Source organism: Macaca mulatta, chromosome 14, assembly GCF_049350105.2.
Source record: "Macaca mulatta isolate MMU2019108-1 chromosome 14, T2T-MMU8v2.0, whole genome shotgun sequence".
Lineage (NCBI taxonomy): Eukaryota > Metazoa > Chordata > Mammalia > Primates > Cercopithecidae > Macaca > Macaca mulatta.
Window position 1 is genome coordinate 70160929 of NC_133419.1, and position 19792 is coordinate 70180720.

General features: G+C 40.5%; 1 long non-coding RNA gene and 1 pseudogene across 1 annotated transcript in view; both read left to right on the forward strand.

Annotated features, from left to right (window-relative positions):
- The window catches only part of LOC144334322 (uncharacterized), a 123598-nt gene that overhangs the window by 65758 nt on the left and 38048 nt on the right, over window positions 1-19792 (forward strand). The window lies entirely within an intron of this gene.
- Window positions 218-1114, forward strand: LOC100423491 (olfactory receptor 51I2-like; annotated as a pseudogene).

Below are 19792 nucleotides of genomic sequence, written 5' to 3' on the forward strand. Positions count from 1 at the left end.
ACCTGGAACTCATGACAGATCTAGGGGTATTGCCAGACTGTAGAAGGTCTGAAATGTGTCCTGCTTTTTTCTGAACTTTCCAAATCTTTGGCATTGGAATCTAAGCATCATTGTCTCTCCTAGTTTTAGATATCAGCCACTCCTAGTCTTCACTTCTCCCACCATCTCACCTCAATCCACCCAGGTTGATTTCCCTAAAAGTCACTGAGAAACCCTGATGGGGGACTTTGGGACTAACATCTCAAGTACTACCAGCTTCACTCTAACAGGCTTCCCAGAGATGAAGGGCCTGGAGCACTGGCTGGCTGCCCTTCTGCTGCTGCTTTATGCTATTTCCTTCCTGGGCAACATCCTCATCCTCTTTATCGTAAAGGAAGAGCAGAGCTTGCACCAGCCAATGTACTACTTCCTGTCTCTTTTGTCTGTTAATGACCTGGGTGTGTCCTTTCTACATTGCCCGCTGTACTGGCTGCTGTGTGTTTTCATGCCCCAGAGATGACTTTTGATGCCTGCCTGGCCCAGATGTTCTTCATCCACTTTTCCTCCTGGATAGAGTCTGGCATCCTGCTGGCCATGAGCTTCGACCACTATGTGGCCATCTGTAACCCCTTGCGCTATGCCACAGTGCTCACTGATGCCCGTGTGGCCCACATTGGCATATCCATTGTCATCCGCAGCTTCTGCATGGTCTTCCCACTTCCCTTCCTCCTGAAGAGGCTGCCTTTCTGCAAGGCCAGTGTGGTACTGACCCATTCCTACTGTCTGCACGTAGACCTGATTCGCCTGCCCTGTGAGACACTACCATCAACAGCATGTATGGCCTGTTCATTGTCATATCTGCCTTTGGTGTAGATGCACTGCTCATCTTTCTCTCCTATGTGCTCATCCTACATTCAGTGCTGGCCATCGCCTCCAGGGATGAGAGGCTAAAGACACGCAACACATGTGTGTCACATGTCTGTGCTGTGCTAATCTTCTACATGCCTGTGGTTAGTGTGTCCCTGGTTCATCAATTTGGGAAGCATGCTCCTGAATATGTGCATAAGTTCACGTCTCTGGTCTATCTCTTTGTACCTCCGATGCTCAACCCAATTATCTATTCCATCAAGACTAAGGAGATTCGCAGGAGACTACACAAGATATTACTGGGAAATAAGTCTGATCAAGGAGAACTGTCCCGGAAAGCCTTAGAGGTTCTTTGTTGTTGCTGATGTTTGCATGTACCAGGTTAGTCCTTTGGAGCCTTTCAATCTCCCTCCAGACATACACCTACAATTGTGTACCTGCCAGTAGTTATATGCGTTAGCCAGGCTACAACCCGTAACTTAAAACATCAGGCTGCCCTATGTTGTAATTAACTGTGTCACAGGTTGCCACAAGTGACTTCTCTCAGACCCAACAAGAAAGAGAGTCTTGAATTGAATCCTTTTTGTCCCAATGTACTAGTAGTAACATCTATGCTTTCAAGCGATTCTCAGAAACAGACAAAAACAAATGCCTACATTAGTTATATGTTATAATGTAGATTATGTTACCTGAGATCATATCAGCCCAGAATATTTAAATAAATAATCATTTTGAATATCTTTAAACTCAAAAACTAAAAAATACATAATAGCTGTGACCAAGTTTACACTTTTGAAATAAGAATACTCCAGAGTTCTATAAAATGGAACAAAAATAGAAACCATACAACACATGGAATTCAGAAGTTTAGTACAAAGAAAAATGTTTTATGGAAAAGCCACATGCTGTCATCCTTTGGGCATGACTACAGAGAGGACTGAATGACTAGAGGCAGCTAATGAGAACTCCAAATCGAAGCCTAACAGAGGTTGTTGATTAATGGAGTGGCAAGTCCGCTTCAGTGGCAGTGGTTGCTTAGTCGCATAGTTGGCTGAAATCTGGGCTCGTGTCCTGCAGTGAGCAACCCAGACAACAAGCTTAAGCACCTGCTTGAACAGAGGAGAAATAGCTGAAAGCTGTCAGCAAATTTACAGAGAATTAAAGCCACAAAGAAAGAAATCCTCTGAAAAACCATGCAAAGAAAACACAACCCAGACCACACAGGCAGGCACGCACTTAGCAGATTTAGAAAGAATGATATGTGGACTTCAACTGGAGAGTAAACAGGCAGTGGACAGGCCATGGAATAACTCAACTCCGATGGATGATTAGGGAATGAAGACATGTAAGAAAAAAATTGCTTTTTAAAAAGCAATAGCTAATAATTTTTTTTTCCTCATAGGATCATGGAATAACTTTTCTAAAATAAAGCCCTAGGGATCAAATAACATGATCACTTACTAACCATAGTTGCAGTATAGCCTTGAATTACTCCCAAACAACCTCTGAATGTCTCATTAAGCAACCAGGAGAGAAAAGCAAAACAAAATTAAAACTTACAGATGACATCTTTGGCAAAATCACATGACAGAAAAGTATTGTCCCTAATTGGACAGGATGGTATACTAAGCAAAAATCTGGGCAGATGGTTTTGAGATTGGTGAAACTTGGAACAGTACTTGCAGGCTCTAAGTGCTCATAAACATAAGAGGATAAAGCAGTGCTGTGGTGATCCTCAGCATTTGAAAATCTCAAAAATGTCCAGCAAATAAGCTCTTCCAAAAGGATGTAGCCTCAGCCCAAAGAAAAGCACATTAAAACACATAAAGATCCAATTGCACAAGAGAGAAAGAAGGCTCTGATGGTAGAGGAAAGGACTTAGGGAAAGCAGACACAAGAAAGTGATGCAACAGCTAAATACAGCTTCTCAAAACCTGTGGAGTTCTAGGGCTGGAACAGAAGGAAGCAGAATGTCCGCCAGGACCAGACTTTGCTCTAACACACAGAAGTGGCCTCAAAGAAAGTACTACTTTGAGCCATTTGAACAGCAACAGAGGGACCCCTAGAGCTGCAAAACTATAAAAGCTATTCTGCCATTGCCTCTCCCTCCAGGGGATCCCACAAGTCATCCCAGAAAGCTATGCTTATTTATACAGAGAGACAAAAAAGAGATATGTGCTAATTCTATACACAGTTATGAGCAAAAATAAAGACATTGATGACAAAGATGAATCCATGGCACTTAGGGCCATGCTGATGATAGGAATCTCCCTCTTTTTTGTTTCAAGTCTTTTTTTTTTATTATTATTATACTTTAAGTTCTAGGATACATGTGCATAACGTGCAGGTTTGTTACATATGTATACTTGTGCCATGTTGCTGTGCTGCACCCATCAACTCGTCAGCACCCATCAACTCGTCATTTACATCAGGTATAACTCCCAATGCAATCCCTCCCCCCTGCCCCCTCCCCATGATAGGCCCCGGTGTGTGATGTTCCCCTTCCCGAGTCCAAGTGACCTCATTGTTCAGTTCCCACCTATGGGTGAGAACATGCGGTGTTTGGTTTTCTGTTCTTGTGATAGTTTGCTGAGAATGATGGTTTCCAGCTGCATCCATGTCCCTACAAAAGACACAAACTCATCCTTTTTTATGGCTGCATAGTATTCCATGGTGTATATGTGCCACATTTTCTTAATCCAGTCTGTCACTGATGGACATTTGGGTTGATTCCAAGTCTTTGCTATTGTGAATAGTGCCGCAATAAACATACGTGTACATGTGTCTTTATAGTGGCATGATTTATAATCCTTTGGGTATATACCCAGTAATGGGATGGCTGGGTCATATGGTACTTCTAGTTCTAGATCCTTGAGGAATCGCCATACTGTTTTCCATAATGGTTGAACTAGTTTACAATCCCACCAACAGTGTAAAAGTGTTCCTATTTCTCCACATCCTCTCCAGCACCTGTTGTTTCTTGACTTTTTAATGATTGCCATTCTAACTGGTGTGAGATGGTATCTCATGGTGCATTTCTCTGATGGCCAGTGATGATGAAGATTTTTTAATGTGTCTGTTGGCTGTATGAATGTCTTCTTTTGAGAAATGTCTGTTCATATTCTTTGCCCACTTTTTGATGGGGTTGTTTGTTTTTTTCTTGTAAATTTGTTTGAGTTCTTTGTAGGTTCTGATATTAGCCCTTTGTCAGATGAGTAGATTGCAAAAATTTTCTCCCATTCTGTAGGTTGCCTGTTCACTCTGATGGCAGTTTCTTTTGCAGTGCAGAAGCTCTTTAGTTTAATGAGATCCCATTTGTCAATTTTGGCTTTTGCTGCCGTTGCTTTTGGTGTTTTAGACATGAAGTTTTGCCCATGCCTATGTCCTGAATGGTACTACCTAGGTTTTCCTCTAGGGTTTTTATGGTATTAGGTCTAACATTTAAGTCTCTAATCCATCTTGAATTAATTTTCGTATAAGGAGTAAGGAAAGGATCCAGTTTCAGCTTTCTACTTATGGCTAGCCAATTTTCCCAGCACCATTTATTAAATAGGGAATCCTTTCCCCATTTCTTGTTTTTGTCAGGTTTGTCAAAGATCAGATGGCTGTAGATGTGTGGTATTATTTCTGAGGACTCTGTTCTGTTCCATTGGTCTATATCTCTGTTTTGGTACCAGTACCATGTTGTTTTGGTTACTGTAGCCTTGTAGTATAGTCTGAAGTCAGGTAGCGTGATGCCTCCAGCTTTGTTCTTTTGACTTAGGATTGTCTTGGAGATGCGGGCTCTTTTTTGGTTCCATATGAACTTTAAAGCAGTTTTTTCCAATTCTGTGAAGAAACTCGTTGGTAGCTTGATGGGGATGGCATTGAATCTATAAATAACCTTGGGCAGTATGGCCATTTTCACGATATTGATTCTTCCTATCCATGAGCATGGTATGTTCTTCCATTTGTTTGTGTCCTCTTTTATTTCACTGAGCAGTGGTTTGTAGTTCTCCTTGAAGAGGTCCTTTACATCCCTTGTAAGTTGGATTCCTAGGTATTTTATTCTCTTTGAAGCAATTGTGAATGGAAGTTCATTCATGATTTGACTCTCTGTCTGTTACTGGTGTATAAGAATGCTTGTGATTTTTGCACATTAATTTTGTATCCTGAGACTTTGCTGAAGTTGCTTATCAGCTTAAGGAGATTTTGGGCTGAGACAATGGGGTTTTCTAAATATACAATCATGTCATCTGCAAAGAGGGACAATTTGACTTCTTCTTTTCCTAACTGAATACCCTTGATTTCTTTCTCTTGCCTGATTGCCCTAGCCAGAACTTCCAACACTTTGTTAAATAGGAGTGGTGAGAGAGGGCATCCCTGTCTTGTGCCAGTTTTCAAAGGGAATTTTTCCAGTTTTTGCCCATTCAGTATGATATTGGCTGTGGGTTTGTCATAAATAGCTCTTATTATTTTGAGGTACGTTCCATCAATACCGAATTTATTGAGCGTTTTTAGCATGAAGGGCTGTTGAATTTTGTCAAAAGCCTTTTCTGCATCTATTGAGATAATCATGTGGTTCTTGTCTTTGGTTCTGTTTATATGCTGGATTATGTTTATTGATTTGTGAATGTTGAAACAGCCTTGCATCCCAGGGATGAAGCCCTCTTGATCATGGTGGATAAGCTTTTTGATGTGCTGCTGAATCCGGTTTGCCAGTATTTTATTGAGGATTTTTGCATCGATGTTCATCAGGGATATTGGTCTAAAATTCTCTTTTTTTGTTGTGTCTCTGCCAGGCTTTGGTATCAGGATGATGTTGGCCTCATAAAATGAGTTAGGGAGGATTCCCTCTTTTTCTATTGATTGGAATAGTTTCAGAAGGAATGGTACCAGCTCCTCCTTGTACCTCTGGTAGAATTCAGCTGTGAATCCATCTGGTCCTGGACTTTTTTTGGTTGGTAGGCTATTAATTATTGCCTCAATTTCAGAGCCTGCTATTGGTCTATTCAGGGATTCAACTTCTTCCTGGTTTAGTCTTGGAAGAGTGTAAGTGTCCAGGAAATTATCCATTTCTTCTAGATTTTCTAGTTTATTTGCATAGAGGTGTTTATAGTATTCTCTGATGGTAGTTTGTATTTCTGTGGGGTCGGTGATGATATCTCCTTTATCATTTTTTATTGCATCTATTTGATTCTTCTCTCTTTTCTTCTTTGTTAGTCTTGCTAGTGGTCTGTCAATTTTGTTGATCTTCTCAAAAAACCAACTCCTGGATTCATTGATTTTTTGGAGGGTGTTTTGTGTCTCTATCTCCTTCAGTTCTGCTCTGATCTTAGTTATTTCTTGCCTTCTGCTAGGTTTTGAATGCGTTTTCTCTTGCTTCTCTAGTTCTTTTAATTGTGATGTTAGAGTGTCAATTTTAGATCTGTCCTGCTTTCTCTTGTGGGCATTTAGTGCTATAAATTTCCCTCTACACACTGCTTTAAATGTGTCCCAGAGATTCTGGTATGTTGTATCTTTGTTCTCTTTGGTTTCAAAGAACATCTTTATTTTTGCCTTCATTTCGTTATGTACCCAGTAGTCATTCAGGAGCAGGTTGTTGTTTCCATGTAGTTGAGCGGTTTTGATTGAGTTTCTTAGTCCTGAGTTCTAGTTTGATTGCACTGTGGTCTGAGAGACAGTTTGTTATAATTTCTGTTCTTGTACATTTGCTGAGGAGTGCTTTACTTCCAATTATGTGGTCAATTTTGGAATAAGTGCGATGTGGTGCTGAGAAGAATGTATGTTCTGTTGATTTGGGGTGGAGAGTTCTATAGATGTCTATTAGGTCTGCTTGCTGCAGAGCTGAGTTCAATTCCTGGATATCCTTGTTAACTTTCTGTCTCGTTGATCTGTCTAATGTTGACAGTGGAGTGTTGAAGTCTCCCATTATTATTGTATGGGAGTCTAAGTCTCTTTGTAAGTCTCTAAGGACTTGCTTGATGAATCTGGGTGCTCCTGTACTGGGTGCATATATATTTAGGATAGTTAGCTCTTCTTGTTGAATTGATCCTTTTACCATTATGTAATGGCCTTCTTTGTCTCTTTTGATCTTTGATGGTTTAAAGTCTGTTTTATCAGAGAGTAGTATTGCAACCCCTGCTTTCTTTTGTTCTCCATTTGCTTGGTAAATCTTCCTCCATCCCTTTATTTTGAGCCTATGTATGTCTCTGCGTGTGAGATGGGTCTCCTGAATACAGCAGACTGATAGGTCTTGACTCTTTATCCAGTTTGCCAGTCTGTGTCTTTTAATTGGAGCATTTAGTCCATTTACATTTAAGGTTAAGATTGTTATGTGTGGACTTGATCATGCCATTATGATATTCACTGGTTATTTTGCTTGTTAGTTGATGCAGTTTCTTCCTAGCCTCGATGGTCTTTACATTTTGGCATGTTTTTGCAATGTCTGGTACCGGTTGTTCCTTTCCATGTTGAGTGCTTCCTTCAGGGTCTCTTGTAAGGCAGGCCTAGTGGTGACAAAATCTCTAAGCATTTGCTTATCTGTAAAGGATTTTATTTCTCCTTCACTTATGAAACTTAGTTTGGCTGGATATGAAATTCTGGGTTTAAAATTCTTTTCTTTAAGAATGTTGAATATTGGCCCCCACTCTCTTCTGGCTTGGAGAGTTTCTGCCGAGAGATCTGCTGTTAGTCTGATGGGCTTCCCTTTGTGGGTAACCCGACCTTTCTCTCTGGCTGCCCTTAAGATTTTTTCCTTCATTTCAACTTTGGTGAATCTGGCAATTATGTGTCTTGGAGTTGCTCTTCTCGAGGAGTATCTTTGTGGCGTTCTCTGTATTTCCTGGATTTGAATGTTGGCCTGCCCTACTAGGTTGGGGATATTCTCCTGGATGATATCCTGAAGAGTGTTTTCCAACTTGGTTCCATTTTCCCCCTCACTTTCAGGCACCCCAATCAGACGTAGATTTGGTCTTTTTACATAATCCCATACTTCTTGCAGGCTTTGTTCATTTCTTTTTCTTTTTTCTTTTGGTTTCTCTTCTCGCTTCATTTCGTTCATTTGATCCTCAATCGCTGATACTCTTTCTTCCAATTGATCGAGTCGGTTACTGAAGCTTGTGTATTTGTTACGTATTTCTCGTGTCATGGTTTTCATCTCTTTCATTTCGTTTATGACCTTCTCTGCATTAATTACTCTAGCCATCAATTCTTCCACTTTTTTTTTCAAGATTTTTAGTTTCTTTGCGCTGGGTACGTAATTCCTCCTTTAGCTCTGAGAAGTTTGATGGACTGAAGCCTTCTTCTCTCATCTCGTCAAAGTCATTCTCCGTCAAGCTTTGATCCGTTGCTGGCGATGAGCTGCGCTCCTTTGCCGGGGGAGATGCGCTCTTATTTTTTGAATTTCCAGCTTTTCTGCCCTGCTTTTCCCCATCTTTGTGGTTTTATCTGCCTCTGGTCTTTGATGATGATGGTGATGTACTGATGGGGTTTTGGTGTAGGTGTCCTTCCTGTTTGATAGTTTTCCTTCTACCAGTCAGGACCCTCAGCTGGAGGTCTGTTGGAGATTGCTTGAGGTCCACTCCAGACCCTGTTTGCCTGGGTGTCAGCAGCAGAGGCTGCAGAAGATAGAATATTGCTGAACAGCGAGTGTACCTGTCTGATTCTTGCTTTGGAAGCTTCCTCTCAGGGGTGTACTCCACCCTGTGAGGTGTGGGGTGTCAGACTGCCCCTAGTGGGGGATGTCTCCCAGTTAGGCTACGCAGGGGTCAGGGACCCACTTGAGCAGGCGGTCTGTCCCTTCTCAGATCTCAACCTCAGTGTTGGGAGATCCACTGCTCTCTTCAAAGCTGTCAGACAGAGTTGTTTGCGTCTGCAGAGGTTTCTGCTGCTTTTGGCTTTTGTTGTTGTTTACTGTGCCTGTCCCCAGAGGTGGAGTCTACAGAGACAGTCAGGTTTCCTTGAGCTGCTGTGAGCTCCACCCAGTTCGAGCTTCCCAGCGGCTTTGTTTACCTACTTAAGCCTCAGCAATGGCGGGCGCCCCTCCTCCAGCTTCGCTGCTGCCTTGCCGGGAGATCGCAGACTGCTGTGCTAGCAATGAGGGAGGCTCCATGGGCATGGGAGCCTTCCGGCCAGGTGTGGGATATAATCCTGGTGTGCCTGTTTGCTTAAAGCGCAGTATTGGGGTGGGAGTTACCCGATTTTCCAGGTGTTGTGTGTCTCAGTTCCCTGGGCTAGGAAAATGGATTCCCTTTCCCCTTGCGCTTCCCAGGTGAGGCGATGCCTCGCCCTGCTTCAGCTCCCGCTGGTCGGGCTGCAGCAGCTGACCAGCACCTATTGTCCGGCTCTCCCTAGTGAGATGAACCCAGTACCTCAGTTGAAAATGCAGAAATCACTGGTCTTCTGTGTCGCTCGCGCTGGGAGTTGGAGACTGGAGCTGTTCCTATTTGGCCATCTTGCTCTGCCCCCCCCCTCCCCCGTTTCAAGTCTTTTTTATTAATCCTAACATTTCAGTGTCTGCATCTGAATATCAGAAACCACATTACTGACTTCAATATTTTTTAGGCTTTTAAAAAATACATCCTTTCATTTCCACTGAAAATTTGGGAATTCTCACAGTAAGGCATATGAATGGGAAGAGTGAGTCCTTCTGCAACACTAAAAAGTATTCCTATCATTTATATCATCACATATATGTAAATATACAGATATAGTTTTACTATTGTCTAATGAATATTGCCTAATTCTCTAATTAACAGACTTATGAAAAAGCCTCTTCTTTATTAAATAAAATATACTTATTCAAATTGGTAATATAAATATTTTACAGTGTATTATCATCTAAGTAAATGATAAATTATCAACCTGTTTATATATTTTATATGAATTGAAGGCTGAGAGGGTTTGTTAACAATTTATTTTGAAAAAAATCTAGATATGTTTTAAAATAAGGTCAAATTGTCCAGTTTATACAAATTGTCCAGTAGTCTCATGATTCTTTTCCATTTTATATTAAATTTTTATTTCTATGTTATTTGTAAAAATTTTCTTATTAGATATTTGAATTCTGAATGTTGAATTGTATTTCTTGTTGAATGCAACTATTGATCTCCATACCTTGTTGAATACTTGATATGCAAAATACTTCCATTCCTGTAACCCAGTTACGTATGTTTTGAATCTATCTTTTTTGAAGGAATTTCTTTGAGTTTCAGATTTTTCCTTTTACTTGCACTTCAACATTTAGTCAATATTCATTAAATTTCTATTTTTTAAATTATACTTTATGTTCTAGGGTACATGTGCACAATGTGCAGGTTTGTTTTATATATATATATATATACGTGTGCCATGTTGGTGTGCTGCACCCATTAACTCGTCATTTACATTAGATATATCTCCCAATTCTATCCCTCCCCCTTCCCCCTACCTCACAACACTCTAATTCTCAGATTTTTGTGTTAAAATCACCCAATGCATTTTGTGTTCACAATATATATTTGCTTTTTCAAATATAGAAAAACCTACTTGGGAAATGATTAAATTCTATTTTGTTTAAAATTCACTGAATAATTTTTCCCAGTCAGAGACATTAAGTTTAGCTATTAAGACTAATTAAAAACTGACTCTCAGTCATGGTTGCTTATTATCTGTTTTTCATTGTAAAAAATCAGTTTCCCCAGTTTCCAGTTCTGAGGTATTTGCCTTAAATACATAGCACTGTGGTTGGTCCTAAGCTGTTGTGCTGCCCTCATACAGTGCATATGAACATTAACATGTTCACCAGTAACACACTGCCGTCACAGTGCAGCCATTCAAATCATGGTGAGGCTTTGTAAGAAGGAATTTAAAAGCATTTTAAAAGGAATATTTAGTTAGTAAACAAATCCAAAGATATGTTGACATATCCCTCCTATATCTCTTTAGATAGGTTTCTCCCATAAACCCTAATTATTAAATCTCATAATCACTGAGTCCTCAAATGTAACACTGGGATGGGCACATAGTAGGTTTCAATAAATATTGTTTTGTGAAAAAATAAATGAATGAACTGTTATATTCCTTATAAGCAAACAAACAAAAACCTAAACAAAGCTGGGAGGAAAAATACAAAACCATCAGAATTATATCCACTCCCCAAAATATCTTCACATTGTGTTAAAACTAGGATTGAGTCCTCTATTTCACTGAGGAGTGGCTTCCATGCTCATGGATAGGAAAAATCAATATCGTGAAAATGGTCATACTGCCCAAGGTAATTTATAGATTCAATGTCATCCCCATCAAGCTACCAATGAATTTCTTCACAGAATTGGAAAAAACTGCTTTAAAGTTCATAGGGAACCAAAAAAGAGCCCACATTGCCAAGACAATCCTAAGCCAAAGGAACAAAGCTGGAGGCCTCACGCTACCTGACTTCAAACTATACTACAAGGCTACAGTAACCAAAACAACATGGTACTGGTACCAAAACAGAGATCTAGACCAATGGAACAGAACAGAGTCCTCAGAAATAATACCACACATCTACAGCCATCTGATCTTTGACAAACCTGAGAGAAACAAGAAATGGGGAAAGGATTCCCTATTTAATAAATGGTGCTGGGAAAATTGGCTAGCCATAAGTAGAAAGCTGAAACTGGATCCTTTCCTTATTCCTTATATGAAAATTAATTCAAGATGGATTAGAGACTTAAATGTTAGACCTAATACCATAAAAACCCTAGAAGAAAACCTAGGTATACCATTCAGGACATAGGCATGGACAAGGACTTCATGTCTAAAACACCAAAAGCAATGGCAACAAAAGCCAAAATTCACAAATGGGATCTCATTAAACTAAAGAGCTTCTGCACAGCAAAAGAAACTACCATCAGAAGTGAACAGGCAACCTACAGAATGGGAGAAAATTTTTGCAATCTACTCATCTGACAAAGGGCTAATATCCAGAACCTACAAAGAACTCAAACAAATTTACAAGAAGAAAAAACCAAACAACTGCATCAAAAAGTGGGCAAAGAATATGAACAGACATTTTTCAAAAGAAGATATGCATACAGCCAACAGACACATGAAAAAATGCTCATCATCACTGGCCATCAGAGAAATGCAAATCAAAACCACAATGAGATACCATCTCACACCAGTTAGAATGGCAATCATTAAAAAGTCAGGAAACAACAGGTGCTGGAGAGGATGTGGAGAAATAGGAACACTTTTATGCTGTTGGTGGGATTGTAAACTAGTTCAACCATTATGGAAAACAGTATGGCGATTCCTCAAGGATCTAGAACTAGAAGTACCATATGACCCAGCCATCCCATTACTGGGTATATACCCAAAGGATTATAAATCATGCCACTATAAAGACACATGCACAACGTATGTTCATTTCAGCACTATCACAATAGCAAAGACTTGGAATCAACCCAAATGTCCATCAGTGACAGACTGGATTAAGAAAATGTGGCACATATACACCATGGAATACTATGCAGCCATAAAAAAGGATGAGTTTGTGTCGTTTGTAGGGACATGGATGCAGCTGGAAACCATCATTCTCAGCAAACTATCAGAAGAAGAGAAAACCAAACACCGCCTGTTCTCACTCATAGGTGGGAACTAAACAATGAGATCACTTGGACTCAGGAAGGGGAACATCACACACCGGGGCCTATTATGGGGAGGGGGAGGGGGGAGGGGTTGCATTGGGAGTTATACCTGATGTAAATGACGAGTTGATGGGTGCTGATGAGTTGATGGGTGCAGCACACCAACATGGCACAAGTGTACATATGTAACAAACCTTCATGTTGTGCACATGTACCCTAAAACTTAAAGTATAATAATAAAAAAAAAACCCGGGATTGAGTAAAAGAGTGTTACTTAATATCTCTGCTAGGAAGAATGAAGGCTGAGAAACACTTTAGGGAGAGTATCTTGATTTACATGGCTGGCAGTAAATGATATATCCAGGTGATCTCATAGCCAGCACTGCTGTTTGCATTTCTATTAGTTGAGATCAGTATGTCATCTATACCTTTAATAAAGCCTATCACACACCAATGCTCTGGATAAGTTATACATGCCTCCAGAAATTTATAGAAAGTTTTGGCTGGCAATTATACTTTACATTTGGAGTACTGGAGGCTTGTGCAAATATTCATTTGTGCAAATATTTATGGGTTGTCAGCTGACACCTGAATTGTACATGTACAAATCAAACGAACTAATTAATGCCTATTCAATGGATAATTTATTCTATTTATTTTCATACACATTTTTGATAGACAAGTCTTCCATGCATAATGGAAACAAAGTAAAAATCCTTTATAAATATGAATGAAATCACACCCACCTACCCCTAATATGACAAAACAATGAGACCAAATCTTGATTTCTGACATACATGTCAAGTTACTATTTGCTTAATAGTCCTCCTGTTCCCTGCAGAGGGTTATTTTTTGGAATAGATTCTTTTTTTTTTTTTTTTTTTTTTTTTGAGACGGAGTCTCACTCAGTCGCCCAGGCTGGAGTGCAGTGGCCGGATCTCAGCTCACCGCAAGCTCCGCCTCCCGGGTTCACGCCATTCTCTTGCCTCAGCCTCCAGAGTAGCTGGGACTACAGGCGCCCGCCACCACGCCCGGCTAATTTTTTTGTATTTTTTAGTAGAGACGGGGTTTCACCATGTTAGCCAGGATGGTCTCGATCTCCTGACCTCGTGATCCGCCCGTCTCGGCCTCCCAAAGTGCTGGGATTACAGGCTTGAGCCACCGCGGAATAGATTCTTGATTAGTTTTTTGAGGTTAGGAAGATGAGAATTCACAAAGTAACTGATGACTTTATATGCTGTATGCTGTTTCTAGGACTCCTGAAAGCATTTACAAGCAAATGCTCTCCTCAGTTGTCTGGAGGGCATCTGATTGCCTATGTTCAAATGTACAAACACCAACAAGTAGATTACTTCTTATCTGAGAACGAAATTAAACAATAGAGGGTCCTGAGTCCAAAGCGGTGCATGAGCCCAGGTAGAAAATGTGTCCAGTTGATAATGGCATATTGGAAATCCTCCTGATGAGGAAGTGCCCTTGCTGCACATTACTCAACTCAGAAGATAAACTCTGTGCCTCTGCTGCCATTTCTTGTTTTTTAAAACACTATCTGGCTGAAAAAAACTTCTCAGCCAACTGAACTATAACTGCAAGAGCAAACAAGTTCTTGCTGTAGTAGAGCTAATGAGGTCTGAAGGTAGCTTAATTGAGGTAGGTCAGGACCTCTTTGTGGTAATCAGAAAATGAGGCTGGTGGTCAGTCATCCTAGGGACATACCCTCCTCTACCACGTTCTCCTTTTGCCTTTCCCCTCTTGCCTGAGTTTACACAGAAATTAATTCCATAAAACTCCAAGAAACATGAATTTGTATTTTTTTTCATTCTGCATTAGATTCTAGTTTTCTTAACCCTTCTGTTGGTCTTACCCATGAAACACAGAGAGCAAGAATTTCATCCTACTATAATTCTTCTGAGTTTCTCTTCTCTCTCTCTTCTCACCATCCTGCCCAGCACTGGCCCTCGAGGATGAAAACATACCCATGACAGAGCAAGACAAAAATATTATTACTCAGATATTTTTCCCATACACCTTAAACCTATGTTCAGTATTTGATTTTCTTATATTAGAGGAAGGCCTAGTGAGCCTAAAAAATAGAAGTACAAATTTTCTTTGATTAGGGAGAGAGCCATGTGGTTAACTAGCCACAGCCAGTAGGAGCTTCTCCCATGAAGAGACCAGGTCATCAAGAGACCAACACACCCTGAGTGGATCTTCGGAAAGAAGGCATCCAGAGTAGATACAGGAGAATACTGAAACAGGGAGAAGCTGGAAGCCTGTATGGGGTTGCCGAGCACTAGGACTCCTTTCTGGCCCTGAGTGCTGGTAGGGAAGGGATGAAAAACATAGGCATGTAGTGACATACTCTTGCCACAGACTTTCAGGATCCTACCTGCAGGATAACCCACAATCCCCGAGGGCATTTGAGTTGGCAGGGAGAACTGCCCAGAGAGTTGGCAGAGACAGAATTCCAGTCTGTGCAAGGCCCCAAGGGTTTGGCATGGGAAAGGCTGCAATGGAGTATGGCCATGGATGCTCATTCCTCCAAAGCTTGTCACACTCCTCTAGGTGACTTTAGCCTTAGTTAGCAGTGGGACCTGGAGAGAGCAGAGCTCTCTTGCCTGCGGGACAAGGCAAGTCTGATCTGAACGCACCCCTGTCTGCCAGCCTCTCCCAGGGTCTCCACTTGGCCTCACCACCTTGCAGTGCAGTCTCAGCTCTCCTGCCAAAATACTTGCCAGTGGCTGCTGCCAGAGCTCTTTTTCTGGCAGCCCCTGCCATCGAGCACTTTTGCAGGTAGATCCTTGCAGGTGTGCACCTGCCTGCAGCCTCTCCCAATGGCACGCACTTGCCTGCATCCCCTGGCCTGCAGCCTCTCAACATGAATAGGAAGACCCACCATCGCCCACCCAGTGCACATGAGCACTGGGGACACCAGTCATCCCATTGGTGTGCACTTGCCAGGGCCCTCACTTGCCACCCCACCAGTGCGTGAGCCGCTTGTGCACCCTCACCCACAGCCCCCCAGCCACAGCCAGCACATACTCATGTGCCCCCCTGCCACCCTGCTGTTTGAGCATGTAGCCCAGGAGTGCTGAGCTGAACCTTGGCCCTTTGAAAGCATCTACAAACAAAGTCAATCAACTAAACAAAACTTATATCACATTTAAATCATCAAAGCATCAAAGAATATGAAAGCAAAAGCCCTATTCAAAGGATAGCAACTTCAAAGATTAAGGGAACATAGGCCAACACAGAGAAAGAACCAGGGAAAGAATTCTGGTAACTCTAAAGGCCAGAATGTCTTCTTACCTACCAATGACTGCACCAGCTCCTCAGCAATGATTCTTAACCAGATTGAAATGGCTAAAATGACAGATAAAGAATTCAGAATCTGATGGCAAGGAAGCTCAATGAGATACTGAAGAAGGTTGAAACAGTTCAAGGAAAGCAGTAAAATGATGGAAGAGTTGAAAGATGACATAGTCATTTTAAGAATGAACCAAACTGAACTTCTGGAAATAAAAAATTCACTAGAGGAATTTCTTTTTTCAAAATATTTAGGTTCAAGGGTACATGTGCAGGTTTGTTACATAGGTAAACCTGAGTCATGGGAATTTATGGATTATTTTATCACCAAGGTACTATGCCTAGTACCCGATAGTTAATTTTTTTGATCCTCTCCCTCTTCACATCCTTGACCTTCTAGTAGGCCCCAGTATCTGTTGTTCCCTTCTGTGTGTCTATGTATTTTCACCATTTAGCTCCCACTTATAGGTGAGAACATGTGGTCTTCTGTTTCTGCATTAGTTTGCTAAGAATAATGGCCTCTAGCTCCATTCATGTTTCTGCAAAGGACATGATCTCATGATATCATTTTTGATGGCTTGCTTTTTATGGCTGTGTAGAATTCCATGGTGTATATGTATGACATTTTCATTATCCAGTATACCATTGATGGGCATTTGGGTTGATTCCATGTCTTTGTTATTGTGAATAGTGCTGCAGTGAACACATGTGTTTTTATGGTAGAACAATGTATATACCTTTCGGTATATACCCAGTAGTAGGATTAATGGGTTGAATGGTTTTTCTGTTTTTAGCCCTTTGAGGAATCACTACACTGCTTTCTGCAATGGTTGAACTAATTTACATGCCCACCAACAGTGCATTAGAATTCCCCTTTCTCCACAACCTCGCCAGCATCTGTTCTTTTTTGACTTTTTAATAATAGCCATTTAGACGGATGGGAGATGGCATCCCATTGTGGTTTTGACTCGCATTTCCCTAAAGATCAGTGATATTGAGCTTTTATTTTGTATGCTTGTTGGCCACCTGTATGTCTTCTTTTGAGAAGGGTCTGTTCCTGTCTTTTGCCCATCTTTTAATGGTTTTCATTTTTTTGTAGATTTGTTTAGCATGGAAGAAAATATCTACAAAGCATACATCAGACAAAAGTCATTCTATGAGGCCAGCATCATCCTTATGACAAAACTTGGCAGAGATACAATATATTCCTGATGAAACTAGCAGGCCAATATTCCTGATAAAAATAGATGAAAAAATCCTCAACAAAATACTAGCAAACTTAATCCAGCAGTACATCAAAGAGCTAATCCCCCATAAGCAAGTTGGCTTTATGTTCCTGGGATGCAAAGATGGTTCAACATACACAAATCAACAAATGTAATTCATCTGTTAAACAGAACTAAAAGCAAAGACCATGTGACCATCTCAGTAGAGACAGAAAAGCCTTTTAATATCATTCAACATCCTTTTATGTTAAAAACACTCAATAAACTAGGCATTGAAGGATTATACTTCAAAATAATAAGAGCTGTCTATGAGAAACCCACAGCCAACATTGTACTGAATGGACAAAAGCTAGAAGCATTCCTTTTGAGAACTGAAACAAAGCAAGGCTGTTCACTTTCACCACTCTTATTCTGCATAGTATTGGAAGTCCCAGCCAGAGCATCAAGCAAGAGAAAGAAATAAAAGGCATCCAAATAGGAAGAGAGGAAGTTAAACTATCCCTGTTTCCAGATGACATGTTTCTGTACCTAGAAAATCCCATAGTCTTTGCCTATAGGCTCCTAGATCTGATAAGGAATTTCAGTAAACATTTAAGACAAATTGATGTACAAAAATCAGTAGCATTGGCCGGGCACGGTGGCTCAAGCCTGTAATCCCAGCACTTTGGGAGGCCGAGACGGGCGGATCATGAGGTCAGATCGAGACCATTCTGGCTAACATGGTGAAACCCCGTCTCTACTAAAAAATACAAAAAACTAGCTGGGCGAGGTGGCGGGCGCCTGTAGTCCCAGCTACGTGGGAGGCTGAGGCAGGAGAATGGCATAAACCCGGGAGGCGGAGCTTGCAGTGAGCTGAGATCTGGCCGCTGCACCCAGCCCGGGTGACAGAGCAAGACTCTGTCTCAAAAAAAAAAAAAAAAAAAAATTCAGTAGCATTTCTACATATCAATAACATCAAAGCTGAGAGCCACATCAAGAACTCATTCCCAGTCACAATAGTTACAAAAAGAATAAAATACCTACTATTACAGTTAATTGTGCAGGTGAACGATCTCTATAATGAGAATTACAAAGCACTGCTGAAAGAAACCAGAGAGGACACAAACGGGAAAATATTTCATGCTCATGGATAGGAAGAATCAATTTTGTTAAAATGACCTGCCCAAAGCAATTCAGAGATTCAACATTATTCCTATCAAACCACCAACATCATTCTTCTCAGAATTAGGGAAACTATTTGAAAATTAATATAAAACAAACAAAAAAGAATGCGAAGAGCCAAAGCAATCCTAAACAAAAACAACAAAACCAGAGGCATCACATCACCTGATTTCAAACTATATTACAAGGCTACAGTAACCAAAGCAGCATGTTACTGGTACAAATAGACCAATGGAACAGGTTAGAGAAACCAGAAACAAAGCCACACACCTACAACCATCTGATCTTTGATAAAGTCAAAAATAAAAAGGAGTGGGCAAAATAATCCTTATTCAATACACAATGCTGGGATAACTGGCTAACCATACCCAGCAGATTGAAACTGGACCCCTTCCTTTCATCATACACAAAAATCAATTCAAAATAAATTAAACACTTAAACATGATACTATAACTAAAACTATAAAATTCCTAGAATAAAACCTAGGAAATACCATTCTGGACATAGGCCTTGGGAAATATTTCATGATGAAATCTCCAAAAGCCATTGCAACAAAAACAAAAATATACAAGTAGTACCTAATTAAACTAAAGACCTTCAGCACAGCAAAAGAAGCTATCAATAGAGTGACTAGATAACATACAGAATGGGAGCAAATACTTCCAAACTGTGGACCTGACAAATGTCTAATATCCAGAATCTATAAGCAGCTTAAATCAACATGGAAAACACATAATTCCATTAAAAATGGGCAAAGGACATAAAGATATCATTCTCAAAAGAAGACATATACGTGGCCAACAAGCATATAGAATAATGTTCAACATTATTAATCATTAGAGAAATGCAAATCAAAACCTCAATGAGATATCATCTCATACCAGTCAGAATGACTATTACTAAAAAAATCAAAAAATTACAGATGCTGGCGAGGTTGCAGAGAAAATGGAACATTTATACACTGTTGGTGGGGATGTAAATTAGTGCAGCCACTGTGGAAAGAAGTTTGGATATTTCTCACAGAACTTAAAACAGAGCTATCCATTGACCCAGCAATCCTATTACTGTATACCCAAAGGAGTATAAATCATTCTACCAAAAAGACACATACACTTGTATGTTCATTGCAGCACTATTTACAATAGCAAAGACATGAAATAAACCAAGGTGCCCTTCAACAGTGGACTGGTTAAAGAAAATGTGGTACATACATATCATGGAGTGCTGTGTAGCCATAAAAAGAACAAAATCATGTCCTTTGCAGCTACATGGATGTGACTTGAGGTCATTATCCTAGGTGAATTAATGCATGAACAGAAAACCAAAACCATCTCTTCTCACATACAAGTGGGAGAATACACATGGATACACTTTGAATACACATGGATACAAAGATAGGAACAGCAGACACTCAGGCCTACTTGAAGGGGCATTGTGGGAAGAGTATGGGGTTCAAAAAACTACCTATTTGTTACTATGCTGTATTAATTCATTTTCACATTGCTGTAAAGAAATAATCGTTCTGCAGGCTGTACAGGAACCATGATGCTGGCATCGGATTGGCTTCTGGGAAGGCCTCAGGAAACTTACAATCATTGTGGAAGGTGAAGATGGAGAAGGCACATCAGATGTCCAGAGCAGGACTAATAGAGACAGAGGTA